This window comes from Ornithorhynchus anatinus, chromosome X5 (genome assembly GCF_004115215.2).
Source record: "Ornithorhynchus anatinus isolate Pmale09 chromosome X5, mOrnAna1.pri.v4, whole genome shotgun sequence".
NCBI lineage: Eukaryota > Metazoa > Chordata > Mammalia > Monotremata > Ornithorhynchidae > Ornithorhynchus > Ornithorhynchus anatinus.
The window spans coordinates 23,081,642-23,099,027 of NC_041753.1; the positions used below are offsets into that span (position 1 = coordinate 23,081,642).

A 17,386-nucleotide genomic window follows, 5' to 3' on the forward strand; every position below is an offset into this window, starting at 1 on the left:
TTGTTGTGTGTTTATTTATCTTTGTATCTGGGTGTCCCTATGTGGGGGGAGCTCTGTCTGGGTGAATGTGGGGATCTGAATAAATGGTATGGGGGCTTGGGGGTGAGTCCTGTGTATCTGTGGGAATGTGTGTGTGTGTGTTTATGAGCAACTCAACACTTTATCCAACCAAGTCCATCAATGGTACTCATGCCTAGAACAATGCTTGACACATAAGTCTGTAACCAATCAATCAATCAGTGGTATTTATTGAGCACTTATTGTGTGCAGAGCACCATACTAAGCAGTTGGGAGAGGAGAATACAACAGAGTTGGTAGACATGTTCCCTAACCACAACAAGCTTATAGTTTAGAGGGGAAACACCACCAAAAAAATGTATCATTTACCATCTGCAGAGCACTGTATTAAAGACTGAATCCATTTGTTTATCTTGGTGTGTACAAATAGCCATAAATCACTGTTGTGAGTGTATGTCAGTGTTCTTAAAGATATATGGGTGAACATTTCTCAGGGTGTGTGGGTACGTGTGTGTTGCATGTGTCCAAGCATGGATCTCTGAACCCCCCAGTGCAAACCCCTTATTTATTTTTGTTTTTAATGGTATTTGTGAAACACTTACTATGTGCCAAGTACAGTCCAAAGCACTGGGGTAGATACAATAGAATCAGGATGGACACAGTTCCGGTCCCACAAGTGGCTTTTAATCCCCATTAAGTCTTTTAATCCCCATTTTACAGATGAGGTAACTGAGGTGCAGAGAAGTCAAGCGACTTGCCCCAAGGTCACACAGCAGGCAAGTGGCAGAAACGGGATTAGAACCCAGGTCTTCTGATTCCCAGGCCTGGGTTCTTTCCACTAGGCCACACTGCTTCCATAGTGGAGGGAGAGAACAAAAGGGGTGGAGCGGAGATCTGACACCTCTGTGTCATCACCAACTGCAGCTTAAGGGCGATCCTGCCCAGGGAAGGCAGGTTGGCCTCCGGCAGAGAGGGATCACCCAGGAAAACCGGCTTCCTGAATGCCAGAGCAATGAAGAAATTCTCCCACCTCCTCCCTCCCCACCATGGGACCCAGGTAACTGAGCCTCCGGCACCTTGTGCTGGTCCATCTTCTCTTTGGGCCCGTGGGGTGGGGGTGGGGTCTTTTCTCTCCCGTTCTCTCCCGTTCTGGCTCTGACCTCCATCGGGCTCTGTATAATAACAATAATCATCTATAATGACAAAATAATTAGATCATATTTAACAATAATGATCATACTAACCCTAAATAATATATAATATGCTATATCATAATATAACCCATCTCCCCAACTCAATCTAAGAGTGGGGTAATAATAATAATAATTATGGTATTTGTTAAGCACTTACTATGTGCCATGCACTGTTCTAAGCGCTGGAGATACAAGATAATAAGATCAGATCCAATCACTGTCCTACATGGGGCTCATAGTCTAAGTAGGGGGGAGGACCGTCATTTAATGCCACACTCCAGGGACCCTAGTGTCCTGGGGCTGCTCCAGGCCCTTGTCAATCTCCCCACCAAGTTCAGGGACACTCTCCCCTCTTCTCCGGCCCCAGGGTCCACCTCACTGCCCAGAGCTCCACTCTGCCTCCAAGGATAGGCCCCATCCCCACCCAGAGCCACAGCAACCTCGTCCCAGCTAACGCGGAGGGGAAGTCAAACCATGGCAATGGGCCAAAGTCTCTGCTGGAGAGGTGGGTATTGTGAAGGTGGAACTGACAGGATTTGCTACAGATCGGATTTATAGGTGGAATGAGAGAGATGAGTCTAGGACAAAGCCAACGTTAAGGACTTGTGAGATAGGGAAAGATGGTGTTGTCTACAGCGATGGGAAAGATGGGGAGGACAGGGTTTGGGTGGGAAAATGAGTTCAGTTTTGGACAGGTTTAATTTGAGGTGTCGCCAGGATATCCAGGTAGATAGGTCTTGAACTGTGCTGGGTCGCGCCACGCCGCGCTGAACCACGCCGAGCCGAGCCGTGCCGAGCCGAGCCGTACTGTGCCGTGCTGTGCCGCACTGTACCGAGCCGTGCTGTACGGAGAGCTGGCTCACTTCTTAAGACACGGTCTCCACCGCTGCTCTCTCCAGCAGAGGCCTCTCCTTCTCTCACTCCCCCAGACTCACCGGAAAGGGAGGAGGCGTCGGCTTCCTTCTCTCACCCCGATGCCGCTTCCACACTGTCCCACCTCCCCCTTCCCTCTCCTTCCCCTCTTTTGAAGCCCATATCATTCGCCTCTACCACCCCCTCCAGATACTCGTAGCCAACATCTATCGCTCTCCCGGTCCCACCACTGACTTCTTCAACCACCTTGACCCCTTTCTCACCTTCCTTCTCTCCTTCTCTCTGCCCATTCTGATCCTCGGAGACTTCAACATCCACATGGATGTACCCGGTGATTCCTCTGCCTCCCGTCTGCTATCGCTCCTCGACTCTGCCAACTTCCTGCTCCACCATACCTCGTCCACTCACCGACTCGGTCACTCCTCTCATCTACAGCTGAGCTATCTCCTCCCTCACCAGCTCTGAAATCCCTCTCTCAGACCATAACCTTCTCACCTGCCTCCTCTTTCACACTCTCTCCCCCTGCAAATCTGTACTACTCCCCCACAGAGTCCTCCACTCTCTTGATTCCATCCATCTCTCCAAAAGAATCTCTCCCCATCTTGCCCCCCGTCCTCTCTTCCCACGCTCGATGATCAGGTCACCACTCTCAACTCCACCCTCTCTACTCATCTCAACTGTCTCGCCCCCCCTTTCCCTCCGCCGCTCTCGCTCCACTAACCCACAGCCCTGGGTCACTGCCTCTGTCCGCCACCTACGCTCCTACGCTCGAGCTGCTGAGCGCTGCTGGCGAAGGTCCAAGCACCAAGCCAACCTTATCCATTTGAAATTGATCCTTTCCTGCCTTAACTCTGCCCTCTCCTCCGCCAGGCAAAACTTCTTTTCTTCCCTCATAGACACCCATGCCCATCACCCCCACCAATTGTTCCGGACCTTTAATTCTCTCCTCAGGCCCCCTGTTCCTCCCCCTCCCCCATCCCTCACCCCCAATGATCTGGCCACCTACTTCATCACGAAAATTAACACAATCAGGTCTGAGCTCCCCAAAGTCACCCCTCCCCCTCCTGTCTCCCCCCACTAACCCTCTCCCCTACTTTCCCATCTTTCCCTGCAGTATCCTCAGAGGAGATCTCCTCCCTCCTCACAAATGCCACCCCCTCCACCTGTGCCTCGGACTCCATTCCCGCCCACCTTATAAAAACCATCGCCCCTTCCCACCTCCCCTCCTTAACTGCTATTTTTAACGGCTCACTCTCCAATGGCTTCTTCCTCTCTGCCTTCAAACATGCCCATGTCTCCCCCATCCTAAAAAAAACCCTCTCTCGACCCCACTCCCCCTTCCAGTTATCGCCCTATCTCCCTACTACCCTTCCTTTCCAAGCTCCTAGAACGAGTCATCTACACTCGCTGCCTAGAATTCCTTAACTCCCATTCTCTCCTGGACCCCCTCCAATCTGGCTTCCGTCCCCTCCACTCTACCGAGACTGCTCTCTCAAAGGTCACCCACGACCTCCTTGCCAAATCCAATGGCTCCTACTCTATCCTAATCCTCCTCGACCTCTCAGCTACCTTTGACACTGTTGACCATCCCCTTCTCCTCCACCCTTTATCTCACCTTGGCTTCACGGACTCTATCCTCCTGGTTCTCCTCTTATCTCTCTGGCCATTCATTCTCGGTCTCCTTCGCAGGCTCCTCCTCCCCCTCCCATCCTCTAACTGTTGGGGTTCCTCAAGGCTCAGTCCTTGGCCCTCTTCTGTTCTCCATCTACACTCACTCCCTTGGTGAACTCATTCGCTCTCACGGCTTCAACTATCATCTCTATGCAGATGACACACAGATCTGCATCTCTGTCCCTGTCCTCTCCCCCTCCCTTCAGGCTCGTATCTCCTCCTGCCTCCGAGACGTCTCTACCTGGATGTCTGCCCGCCACCTAAAACTCAACATGTCCAAAACTGAGCTCCTCATCTTCCCTCCCAAGCCCTGTCCTCTTCCTGACTTCCCTATCACCGTGGATGGTACGACCATCCTTCCCGTCTCCCAAGCCTGCAACCTCGGTGTCATCTTTGACTCGGCTCTCTCGTTCAACCCACACATCCAATCCGTCACCAAGACCTGCCTGTCTCACCTTTATAATATCGCCAAGATCCGCCCTTGCCTCTCCACCCAAACGGCTATCTTACTGGTACAGGCTCTCATAATATCCCGGCTGGATTATTGTGTCAGCCTTCTCTCTGATCTCCCTTTTTCCTGTCTCTCCTCGCTCCAGTCTATTCTTCATTCCGCTGCCCGGCTCATCTTCCTGCAGAAACGCTCTGGGCATGTCACTCCCCTTCTTAAAAACCTCCAGTGGTTGCCTATCAATCTCCGCACGAAACAAAAACTTCTCACTCTAGGCTTCAAGGCTCTCCATCACCTTGCCCCCTCCTACCTCTCCTCCCTCCTCTTTTTCTACTCCCCACCCCGCACGCTCCGCTCCTCTGCCGCCCACCTCCTCACCGTCCCTCGTTTTCGCCTATCCCGCCGTCGACCCCTGAGCCACATCCTCCCGCTGTCCTGGAATGCCCTCCCTCCTCACCTCCGCCAACCTAATTCTCTTCCCTTCTTCAAAGCCCTACTTAGAGCTCATCTCCTCCAAGAGGCCTTCCCAGACTGAGCTTCTCCTTTTCCCTCTGCTCCCTCTGCTGCCCCTCTACCCTCCCCTTCACCTCCCCTCAGCTAAGCCCCCTTTCCCCCCGCTTTCCCTCTGCTCCTCCCCCTCTCTCTTCCCCTCCTCTCAGCACTGTGCTTGTCCGCTCAATTGTATATATTTTTATTACCCTATTTATTTTGTTAATGAGATGTACATCACCTTGATTCTATTTATTGCTATTGTTTTGATGAGACGTACATCCCCTTGATTCTATTTATTGCTATTGTTTTTGTCTGTCTCCCCCGATTAGACTGTAATTGTAAGCCCGTCAATGGGCAGGGACTGTCTCTATCTGTTGCCGATTTGAACATTCCAAGCGCTTAGTACAGTGCTCTGCACATAGCAAGCGCTCAATAAATACTATTGAATAAATGAATGAATTGAAGGCAGGAGGAAATGAGAGATTGCAGGGAAAGAGACTGGTGAGAGCTGGGGATCTACATTCGGGAATCATCTGCATAGAGATGGTAATCGAAGCCCTAGGAGCGAATGAGTTCTCCAAGGGAGTGGGTGTAGAGGGAGAACAAAAAGGGACCTAGAACTGAACTTTGAGGGACCCTACTGTCAGAGGCTGTGAGGCAGAGGGGAGCCAGCAAAACAGACCGAGGAGTGGTCAGAGAGATATGGGGAGAACCAAAAAAAGACAGTGTCAGTAAATCCAAGATTGGATAAAGATTCAAGGAGAAGGGGGTGGTCCACAGTGTTGAAGGCGGCTGGGAGGTCTAGAAGGATTAGGATAGGGTAGAGGCCGTCTGATTTGGCCAGAAGGTCATTGGTTACTTTAGAGGGGGCAGTTTCTGTGGAATGAAGGGGGCGGAAGCCAGATTGAACGGGATCTAGGAAAGAACTGGAGGAAAGGAAGTGGGAACAGTGGGTGTGAACAACTCTCTCAAGAAGTGTGGAGAAAAATGGTAGGAGGGAGAAGGGGTGCTAACTGGAAGGAGCTGTGGGGTCAAGGGAGGCTTTTTCCAGGATAGGGAAGACATAAGCGTGTTTGAAAGCAATGCAGAGGAAGCTGCTGGAAAGCAAATAGATGGCAGTCAAGGAGGGAATAAGGGAGAGGGCGAGTGTTTTAAAAAGATATGAAGGGATGGGGTCAGAAGCTCAGGTGGAAGGGGTAGATTTGGAGAGGAAGTGAGAGATTTCATCTTGAGTTCCTGCAGAGAAGATAGGGAGTATCGGAGAAGGTGGAGGAGGAGGGGGGATTGGAGAGATTTTGGGGAGATGGTTTCAATTTTGTTTATGAAGTATGTGGCCAGGGCATTAGGGGAATGAGATAGTGGGGGCAGGGGGACTGGAGGTTTGAGAAGGGAGTTAAATGTCTGGAACAGGTGGTGGGTATGCAAGTAAATTACGAAGGAGAAGCATTGTTGTCGGGCAGTGGAGAGGGCCAAATTGAATTAATCCTCCTGATTATGTGTCCAAAATATGCTAATCTAAGTTGAGTCATTTGGCCTTCCAAAGACCATTTTGGCTTAATTTGCTCCAAAATCTATTTGTTTGTTGTTTGGGCAGTCCATGATATTCACAAAAGCCTTCCCCAACACCACATTTTAAAAGAATCGATGTTTTTTCTATCCTGTTTTTTCACAGTCCAGCTTTCGGATCTATACATTGTCAGTGGAAACACCCCAGAATTGACAATTTGTATTTTTGTGGCACTTGTTACATCAGCAGATTTCATGACTCTTTCCAGGCTCTTCTTAGCAAGTCTCCCTAACATTAATCTTTCTTTGGGGTATTTCTTGACTACTAGTTCCTTTATTAGTGAATATCGATCCCAAAAGAGAGAAATCGTCAACTATTTCAATCTTCTCTCCATCTACTACAAATGTGTTAAAACTTCCAGTTGTCACGATCTGTAATAATAATGTAATAATGTTGGTATTTGTTAAGTATTTGTTATTAAACAACTTTGTTGTTAAGTATTTGGCGGTATTTGTTGGCAAGTCACTTAACTTCTCTGTGCCTCAGTTCCCTCATCTGTAAAATGGGGATTAACTGTGAGCCTCATGTGGGACAACCTGATTACCCTGTATCTACTCCAGTGCTTAGAACAGTGTTCTGCACATAGTAAGCGCTTAACAAATGCCAACATTATTATCTGTACACATGGACTTCACCGGATGGACTGTATAGAAATCAAATAGACTATATTATTTGTAGGAAGAGCTGAGATTAGAGAGTCATTAAAGCGTCTGTCCGGAGTGAATGGGCCCAAGCCCCCACGCCTCAGCAACCTCTAGAGAAGCCAGACCCCCAGCAACTACTAAAGAACCCAAGCTCCCAGTCCCCAGCATCTACTAGAGAACCCAAGCCCCCTTTCCCCGGAAGAGCTGGGGGGCTGACGGGGAGAACTGGACTCTAGTTCAATCAGTCGATCAACGGTATTTAGTGACTGTAAATTCGTTGTGGGTAGGCAACGTAATATACAAACTCTGTTATAGTGGACTCTCCCGAGCCCTTAGGATGGTGCTCTGCACATAGTAAGGGCTCAATAAATACCATTGATTGAGCGCATACTGTGTGCAGAGCCCTTGGGAGAGGGCAATGTAATAGAGTTGGTAGACACGTTCCCTGCCCGCAACGAGTTCACAGTCTAGAGGGGGAGGCAGACATTAATATAAGGGTTCGTACAGGGGAAGGAGGCGCGTCTTTGTCTGTCCACCCTCTTGAGTCACCAGGCCGGTCTGACCCCTCCCCATCTTCTCACTGCCCACTGACCATGTTCGGCCCTGACAACATCCCAGCTTTCCGGCCCTTATTACGTAGGTCTGGCTCCATAGCTCAGGGGTTAGAGCACTGGTCTTGTAAACCAGGGGTCGCGAGTTCAAATCTCGCTGGGGCCTATGTAGCTTTGACTTTTTTTTCAACTCCTTAAAAAAAAATACATGGAACCACCATCCCTCCCGAGTGAGCAGGAAGCGGGGGCCTGGCAGCCTGCGAAACTGAGGACGGGGAGGAAAGATGCGAGAGCCGCCAAGAACGGGAACAAGGAGAGCTTTTCAGATGCCCGAGCAGCTCAGACTGAAGTCTGCTTGCTTTTCCTCTAGCTCCATCCTTTCCTCCCTCCCTGTCTCTTTCACCTGGTCTTCTTGGAACGGCTGAACCTTTCCTGTTAAATGTTCAGTGCCGCCCAAGGCGCAAAGAAAAAAGGCAATAAAGATCAAGCAAGAATTGCCTAGGGCGTCAGCGCTCATCTCTCTCAGCGATGTTGCGTTTCCCCTGGGTTTTCCAAGTGGAAAAGACCCTGTATTGTACCATAAAAAAGTCACTTAATTTATCTGTCCCTCAGTTTCCTCATCTGTAAAATAGGGCTTCATCACCAGTTCTCCCTCCTACTTAGTCCCTTTCCCGCATAGGGCTCAGAGTCTGTGTCCAACCTGATTAACTTGTATCTACCCCAGTGCTTAGAACAGTGCTTGGCACATAGTAAGCGCTTAACGCATACCATCATTATTGTTTTGACTTCGAAAATGGGTGACAACCCAGTGATATCAGGTGCTGTGAAGGTTTCAGACACATCCAGTTCTCTCTACCGGTTGTCTTTCGTGGCACACGCTGTTGGGGATCAGAGAGACCCAGTGAGGAGAGTGTGAATGGCTCAGCGCAAACCATCACAACTACTGTGCATGCCCTTCTGGAGGTAAGACAAACCTTTCCTCTTTTAACTCTTGGGCTCTGAGCAATGGTCACCCTGAGTGGGAAGGCTAGAAGGGAGGGGGAGGGGCCGAGCCTGGGGCTACATAAGGACGTAGAAGGGGGTGGGGCTAAGTAGGGTGGATAGAAATACAGATACTAGTCAATTAAACAAGGTAAATATACATCCATTTATTTTTGAGATTTTTAATAGCTTTGGGCGAAGCAGCGTGACCTTGTGCATTTATCTATGGTTCTAGTTATCTATTTTGATGGTAGTGATGCCTGTCTACTTGTTTTGTTTTGTTGTCTGTCCCCCTTCTAGACTGTGAGCCCTTTGTTGGGTAGGGCTTGTCTCTATCTGTTGCCGAATTGTACTTTCCAAGCTCTTAGTACAATGCTCTGCACACAGTTAAACGCTCAATAAATGTGAATGAATGGTGGAAAGGGCATAGGCCTGGGAATCAGTGGTTATTGTTAAGCACTTACTATGTGCCAGACACTGTATTAAACCTTGGGATAGATACCAGATAATCAGGTTGGACACAGTCCATGTCCTGTATGGAGCTCATAGTCTTAATCCTCATTTTACAGATGAGGTAATCAATCAATCAGCCGTATTTATTGAGTGCTTACTAAGTGCAAAGCATTGTACTAAGTGCTTGGGAGAGTACAATACAACAGAGTTAGCAGATATGTCCCCTGCCCATAATGAGTTTACAGTCTAGAGGTAACTGAGGCACAGAGAAGTTAAGTCACTTCTCCACTTACCTGCTGTGTGACTTTGGATGAGTTGGGATTAGAACCCAGATCTTCAGGCTCCCAGGTCTTCAGACTCCCAGGCCTGTGCTCCTTCCATTAGGCAATACTGCACTCCACACTCCCTCTGGTATCATCCATTGACTGTTGCTGTGGCAACTGGACCAAGACATACACACTGCCCTTTGTGACTTCACTCAGTGGGTCACACAAGGAAGAGGTTTTGGTCAGGGCCGTCTGGGCACCCCAAAACCCAGAGAGCGGCAAACTATTTTCACATGGAGATAGTACCCAATTCTTTCCTATGGTGAGTGGGTTTGTGAATTCAGCTCTCTAGACCATAAGCTCCTTGTGGGCAGGGAACCTGTCTACGAATGCTGTAGTATTATACTCTCCCAAGGGTTTAATATAATGCTCTGCACACAGTAAGCGCTCAATAAATACCATTGAGTGGTTGATTGGTGATCTTAACAGGGCCAGAGGGCTAGGGAATTAATTCCAAGAACAAATTAGTTATGACAACTTTGCCACTTAAAGCCCTCTAGCCCTCCTCTCTCAACTCATGGAAGAATTACATGCAATATTCATCTATTATTATTTTTTTAAGCTACTTACAGGGGTCCTGAGCTAAATAGAAGTTTCAAGAGACCCCTTCCCAGAGAGGCGGAACAAGAAGTGATGAATGATAAAGGCAGGTGTGTGTCTAAATTTAGCTCCCAGACATCAGACTCACCCACTGAACGAGAGAATTAAAAAGGGATTGGCATAATCCCAAGTGACAGTAGAGGTGGGCTGTTTTTATTAATTTAAAAATTATTATTATTGTTGTTATAATAGTAGAGAAGCAGCATGGCCTAGTGGAAAGAGCATGGGCCTGGGAGTCAGAGGACCTGGGTTCTAATTCTACCCCGCCACTTACCTGCTGTATGACTTTGGGCAAGTCACTCCACTTCTCTGTGCCTCAGGTCCTTCATCTGCTCAATAGGGATTCGATACCAGTTCTTCCTCCTTCTTAGTCTGTGAGCCCCACGTGGGGCCCATGACCTTTATCTACCCCAGGGTACTATAGTACAGTGCTTGTCAAATAGTAAGCACTTAACAAATACTGCAATTATGTAATTATCGTCATGATTGAGATCACTATCTAAGAAAAAAGTGTTATTTTAACTCCTTGGTCACTGTTTATGACAACACGATCTTCTCCCTCCCCTTCACCTTTGTGTATTTCTGTATCGTTATTGACAGCAGCAGCAGTAGCAGCCATGAGTGTGGCATTCAGTCGGGAACCAAGGGACAGGTTTAAAGAGAGCAAAGACGGCACAGTCTTGGCCTTCTGATTTTCTGCCAGTCAGGCAGTCAGCTGGTTAATCTTTCCTGAGCCCACATGAAATGTACAGTTTGATGTTAACCATTTAGGATACAACATAGATAATAAATACAGCTCCTGCCCTCAGGGAGCTCACCGTCTAATAAATAGTAACAGTGATAGTAATAGTGTTTGCTAGGTACTTATTGGGTACAAGAGCACTGTACTAAGCGCTGGGAGAGAAGACACAGATGGGAATTATTCATTCATTCATTCAATAGTATTTATTGAGCGCTTTCTATGTGCAGAGCATTGTACTAAGCGTTTGGAATGTACAAATCGGTAACAGATAGAGACAGTCCCTGCCCTTTGACGGGCTTACAGTCTAATCGGGGGAGACAGACAGACAAGAACAATGGCAATAAATAGAATCGAGGGGAAGATCATCTCATTAGAACAATAGCAAATAAATAGAATCAGGGTGATGTACATCTCATTAACAAAATAAATAGGGTAATGAAGATATATACAATTGAGCGGACGAGTATAGTGCTGAGGGGATGGGACGGGAGAGGGGGAGGAGCAGAGGAAAAGGGGGGAGAAGAGGGTTTAGCTGCGGAGAGGTGAAGGGGGCGTAGAGGGAGCAAGGGAGCTCAGTCTGGGAAGGCCTCTTGGAGGAGGTGAGCTTTAAGTAGGGTTTTGAAGAGGGGAAGAGAATTAATTTGGCGGAGGTGAGGAGGGAGGGCATTCCAGGACCGCGGGAGGACGTGGACCCTGTTGCTCAGGGGGTGGGAGAGCTCACAAGTGTAAATAGGAGATAGGGACTGGAGGCAGGCACAACATTAAAGCAAAACCCAGGCAAATACACAAAATAAAAACAAAATTGGTAAGGAGCAATGGCTAGAGGAGCAGAATTTCAGGCTCCTAGGTCTCAGAGTTCAGGCACACTGCAGCCACCAGTCTTCCCAGGATTTTGTGGGGGATTTATGCTGTGGGAGCATCTTTTATCCTGAGGCCTGGTGCACACAGAGCATGTTGGGAGACACTACCCTTGATGGTGGGAGGAAAGGCGGCCACTGCGATAGATGCTTTTCTGGGCTGCGATGGATGGATGGACACATGGATATGGAGCAATCAAAACAGACTTGACAAGAATGCACACTCAGGAGAAGGCAGATTAGAAGCCAGATGGTGCTAGTAGGTTGGAATACGAGGGGCATTAATCCAGGAAGGATTACTGGAAGGTGTAGACCTGGAGTTGTGATTGGAAGGAGATTGGGACTGGTTGGTGGGGTGGGGTTAAAGAAAACAGGAAAAGGGATGCTTGTAAACTATAGGAACATATAATCACAAAGAAGTGAAACACAATCCTGTTATTTTTGAGAGTGAAAGTGTAATTCACACACTGATACCATGTCCCAGCAGAAACATGATTGGCAGGGTCAATCTAGACTGTAAACTCTCTGTGGGCAGGGATCATGTCTACCAACTCTGTTATATTGTACTCTCCCAAGGGCTTAGTACAGTGCTCGCACACGGTAAGGCCTCAATAAATATGATTAATTGATTGTTTCATCACTATAATCAAGTCCTTTGTGACCTTGGCTCACCCATCGTTCCCAATGAGAGATGCCATCATCGAACCAGAGATACACAAAAAGGAGCAAGAGTAAGAATGTGTTGGTGTTAATGCATAAAAGGCCAAAATATACCTTTTTTCCTTGGATTATAGTAAAACATATGGTAAAGGAGTTACACTGGCCCCCCACCAGCAAAACATGAGCGCGCACACACACACACACACACACATACACACAAACACACATACATATAACTAAGGGGTTAAAATTGGAGGGTTGATTCCCGCATCAGTGAGGTTTAACTGTCGGGCCGTAGTCTGAATAAAAAAAGTTAATATTGGGGTAGAACATGGTTGATGATAAAAACCCACCAAATTACCACCAAACAAAACTGACGAAAATCATCATCACAAGTAACTAAAGGTTATTGAAGGAACCATCTAACCAGGAGGCTCGTTGGTCTAGGGGTATGATTCTCGCTTTGGGTGCGAGAGGTCCCGGGTTCAAATCCCGGACGAGCCCTTTTAAATTTTTTTTAAACATTTAATAAAAAGTTTGACTTTTCTCTTTCTGTTAAGTAAATGAAATGGAAAAAAGAAGAAGATAAGTGCGTATGAAGTGGGTTGCGTTCTTACATAGCTTTTCTTTGCGTGTGTGATGGCATTTCGTCAGCGCCCATAATAGAGGAAGGTTAATATAGAGTTGTGAAACTCCCAGGCTAGGATGATGTATGTGAGTGTGTATGGGGGGGGGGGGGGTGTAACCCCAGCACTTCCAGGTGGCGCATATGTGTGTTTTTGCTTGTGTGGGTATGTTTCTGTGGTGCTGTGTCCCCCCACCCTCTTTTTCGTAGGTGGGCTTTGTGTGAATTAGTTTATATATTGTATGTATGTTTAGTTGTAGTACAGTGCTCTGCATACGGTAAAGAGCTCGAGAAATACAATTGATTGGTTGATTTAAGGCATGCTCCTGTATAAATATATGTAAGATTGTGTTTCTTTAAGTGGGCGATTTGGTACTGTGATTGAGTACACTGTTTCCTAAGTGTTCGTGTATCTATATTTGTCCATGGAATGCTCCTCTTTGTATATAAGCATTCATTGTGTATACGTATTCACGCATCAATAAGGTGCTGTACATTTGTGGAAGGTGCACATTTGTGATGATTATATGTACTGAGAAATGAATAAATAAATGAAAGAAAATACTTTATCCGGAATAATCGAATGTACCGATTGCAGGAATAAGCATTCTAGAGATCAATAGAGAGCAGGCACCCCAGGCGGGTTTCCGTAGTGTAGTGGTTATCACGTTCGCCTAACACGCGAAAGGTCCCCGGTTCGAGACCGGGCGGAAACAACTTTTTTTTTCCCTTTTATGGCATTATTATTATTATTATTATTATCATCAAGTCCCGTCGAGTCCTTTCCGATTCGTAACGACTCTATTGATATATTTTCTCCACAACGTCCTATCTTCTTCCATAATCCGTAACCTTGCTAACAGTTCTTCCGTTATCGTTGTTATGGTTTCTAATCCATCTAGCTGCTCGTCTACCTCTTCCAGTTTTCCCTGGACTTTTCCTAGCATTCGTGTCTTCTCCAGAGAATTAGTCCTCGTGACGATGAGTCCTAAATATGCTAATCTAATTCGAGTCATTTGGCCTTCCGAAGACCACATTGGCATTTGTTTTTCTGGCACGCTTACTATTAGCCAGGCACTAGTACTTGGCCCAGGTACAAGGTAATCGGGTTGGACACAGTCCCTGTCCCGAAAGAATCTTAATTCTCAATCTGAGGCACAGAGAAGTTAGGTGACTTGCCTAAAGTCACACAGCAAACAAGTGGCACAGTTGGGATTAGAGCCTGGGCCCTTTCATTAAACCACGCTGTTTATTTTTTCTTCTTTGATTTTCCCTCTATCCCTGATCTTTCCTTTCTTAAATATTCACACTTTCCCCCTAAACCGAAATGCCGGGGGGGGGGGGGGGGGGGGGGCGGGAGGGGCGGGGGGGGGAAGGGCGGTGTTTCTGGACCGGAGATTCTTTTGGTGCTGGGATTGTACTTGAAGGAATTGAGGGAAGTGGCTGCGTTTGCTTTGTGTTTTGCTTTCTCACCTTTTATCTGTCCTGCCTCTCTCTTCTACCTCTTTCTCTCCAGTTTCCTTCTTTCCATAAATCCTATTGGCTTCGCTATGTAGGAAAGGAAGGGGATAAAGACGTGAGGCTAAATAAACATGCTCTTTCTTCTCCCCGCCCATCAAAATCACGTAAATACAGTTGAAAACACTCTACGCCCATTCCCTCTTCCCGATTTTGCAGCGCTATTCGCCCCCGCATCCACGACCCCGTTCCCTGAAACCAAGCTACCCGAGCCCCCGCCTTGCCAGCTCCACCTCTTTTCCCTCATCCTCCCCTTATTCCCCTCTCCAACTTCCTCTAACTCTCCAGTCCCGCTTTTCCTCCTGCATAAGTAAACCCTCCATATTCTAGCTTTCCGCGCTCTGTTAACATCTGCACCTTCACAAAATGCTGCACCACACAGCACCTTCTCAAAATACAATTTCGGCCCCCCATCTCTTGCCAGATAGAGTATCAGGAGAAAATTAGGAAGAGACTGGGAAAGAGGGGAAAAAAAGCTGAACTGGCAGCGGTGGGATTCGAACCCACGCCCCCGAAGAGACTGGAGCCTTAATCCAGCGCCTTAGACCGCTCGGCCACGCTACCACGCCTATCAAATTGCTTTAGAAGCTGATTACTTCAGGATGTGATCCAGGAAAGGCTGGAGAGGGAATTAGAGGGTTAAGGGGAGAAACTGGAGGTTTCAGAGAGAGAAGGAAACAGGGAAGGGAGGGGGGAGATTCTAAGAATGGCTGGGATGAGTTGCATACAAAGGCGTGAGCAAGTATTTGCAAGTCGTAGAATTGTAGAATTGGAAAAATATCTCAAGAAGGCTAGTCCAGTGTGGCCTAGTGAATACAGTGTAGGCTTCGGAGTTCGAAGGACCTGGGTTCTGATTCTGCCTACGCCAGCTGCTACGTGACCTTGGGAAAGTCATTTCACTGCTCTGGGCCTCCGTTAGCTCATCTGTAAAATGGGGATTAAGACTGTACACCCCATGTGGGAACATGGACTGTGTCCAACCTCATTAGCTTCTAATTTACCGCAACGCTTATTACAGTGCGTGGGAGAGAGGAAGTGCTTAAAAAATGCCATTTTAAAAAAAGAGGGCTAGTCTAGGTATGTGTGAAAAAAATAAATGCTAATCTAAATCCCTACTAAAATCGTTTGTCTTCTAGATTGTAAACTCGTTGAGGACTGGGAATGTGTCTGTTATATTGTTGTTTGTACTCTCCCAAGCGCTTAGTACAGTGCCAGGCACACAGTAACCACTCAATAAACACAGTTGACCGAATGATGTCTTCCAAGAGGCTTTCCCTGGCTAATGCTTCATTTCTTCACCTTCTATTCTGTGTCACCTATTCACTTGGGTCTGCACCCTCCAAGCATTTTGATACTCACCCCACCTTCAGGTCCACAGCATTTATACTCAGTCACTTCCTCTATCTGTAATTTATTTCAATCTCAGTCTTCCCCACTAGGTGGTAAACTCCCTGAGGGCAGGAATCACATCTACGAATTCAATTTTACTGTTCCCCAGTGCCCAGAACAGTGTTTAACACACAGTAAGTGCTTAAAAAAGTAATAATAGTAGTACCCTTCCAAGCACTTAGTGCATTTCTCTGCCCACAGCAAATACCTAATAAATACCACTGATTCATTTATATTGTGTTTGAATATACAGTTTTAACCACATGTATATTTATGGGTTTGCAGGTGGCAGTATCTTGAAGTGGATGTGTGGAACAATTTTTTTTTTTCCAAAGCACTTTCACAATTATCTAATTTTATCCTCAGAACCAAGGAGCAGCTTGGCCTGGTAGAAAGAGCAGGGGGTCGGGAAGTCAGAGGACCTGGGTTCCCATCCCGACTCCACCACTTGCCTGCTGTGTGACCTTGGGCAAGTCATTTCAGATCTCTGTGCCTCACTTTCCTCACCTGTGAAATGGGGATTACATTCTATTCCCTCCTACCTAAACTGTGAGCCCCATGTGGGACAGGGACTGTGTCCAACCTGATTAATTTGTATCTAACCCAGTGTTTAGAACAGTGTTTGACACATAGTGGTGCTTAACAAATACTACTAAAAAAGAACCTCCCACTAAAGTGAACCCCATTTTACAGATGAGAAAACTGAGGCCTAAAGCGTTTAAAGTACTTGTTGGAGGTCACAGTTGGCCAGGGGGCAGAGCTGGGATTAGAACCCTGGTCTACTTACTCCCTGACCTTTCTCTCCAGTAGATGGCAGATATAGTATATTAATTCATTATTATTATTATGTTATCTATTAAGTGCTTACTGTGTGCCAGACACTCTACTAAGCACTGGATATGTGTGCACAGGTTTGGGGTGTAATTGTGGGTCTGTGTTTATAGTTGCGATGGCAGAAATGTGTGTGCTTTCCAATATGGCCATGTTTTGGGGGGGTTTATTTTTGCAGATGTGTGTATATTTCTGTGGTTGCAAGTTGGTAAGTGATTGTATATGATATAGAAGTGTGTGTGTGTGTGTGTGTGTGTGTGTGTGTGTATTCCATCCATGTGTGCTTCATTCTGACTCGGGGACTCATTAAACTGCCTGATTTTGACTAGACCTAGTTGTCTAGGCCCTCAGAGCTGGGAGAGGCCAGGAGCAAGGAAGGAACTCTAAAATACTCAATGTCAGTGGAACTCTAAAATACTCAATGTCAGTGGAGGTAGAATGAGAGACAAGTATGTACAAAAACAAGGGCCCAGCCCAAGTCTATGAAACACAGCACGCCACCTTCCCCTCTCTCTAAACTGAGCTTCATCCAACTCTTTGATCTATCCATCAATCATATTCATTGAGCGCTTACCGTGTGCCGAGCACTGTGTTAAGCACTTGGGAGAGTACAATAAAACAGTAGAAACATTCCCTGCCCACAAGGAGCTTACAGTCTAGAGGGGGAGACAGACATTAACACGAATCAGTAATTTATAAAATATAATTTATTGTTCCAGCCAGAAAAGAAACTTGCCCATGAAGAAAGTCTTCTAAAGGTCATTCTGCAACTTCAGTCACTTATTCCAATGTCTAGCACCCTTCCCCAGTGGGAAATTCTTCCTGATATCTAACTCAAGTCTCTCATGCTGCAGCACAAGATGGTTCCCATTGGCAGCACAAGGATTTGGAGTGATGGGCAGGCGTGGTAGGGGGATATTTGAAGTCTTGGAAATCTTGACTGGGGA

The 17,386-nt window shown here is 47.0% G+C and overlaps 4 non-coding genes across 4 annotated transcripts; 3 read left to right on the forward strand and 1 right to left on the reverse strand.

Moving 5' to 3' along the window:
• Positions 1 to 7,550: 7,550 nt before the first annotated feature.
• TRNAT-UGU lies at positions 7,551 to 7,623 on the forward strand. Its single transcript has one exon. It is a non-coding gene; the product is annotated as a tRNA-Thr (tRNA).
• Positions 7,624 to 12,508: 4,885 nt separating this feature from the next.
• On the forward strand, positions 12,509 to 12,580 carry TRNAP-UGG. The gene has a single exon. It is a non-coding gene; the product is annotated as a tRNA-Pro (tRNA).
• Positions 12,581 to 13,344: 764 nt separating this feature from the next.
• On the forward strand, positions 13,345 to 13,417 carry TRNAV-AAC. Its single transcript has one exon. It is a non-coding gene; the product is annotated as a tRNA-Val (tRNA).
• A 1,284-nt stretch (positions 13,418 to 14,701) lies between these two features.
• Positions 14,702 to 14,783, reverse strand: TRNAL-AAG. The gene has a single exon. It is a non-coding gene; the product is annotated as a tRNA-Leu (tRNA).
• Between the last annotated feature and the right edge of the window lie 2,603 nt (positions 14,784 to 17,386).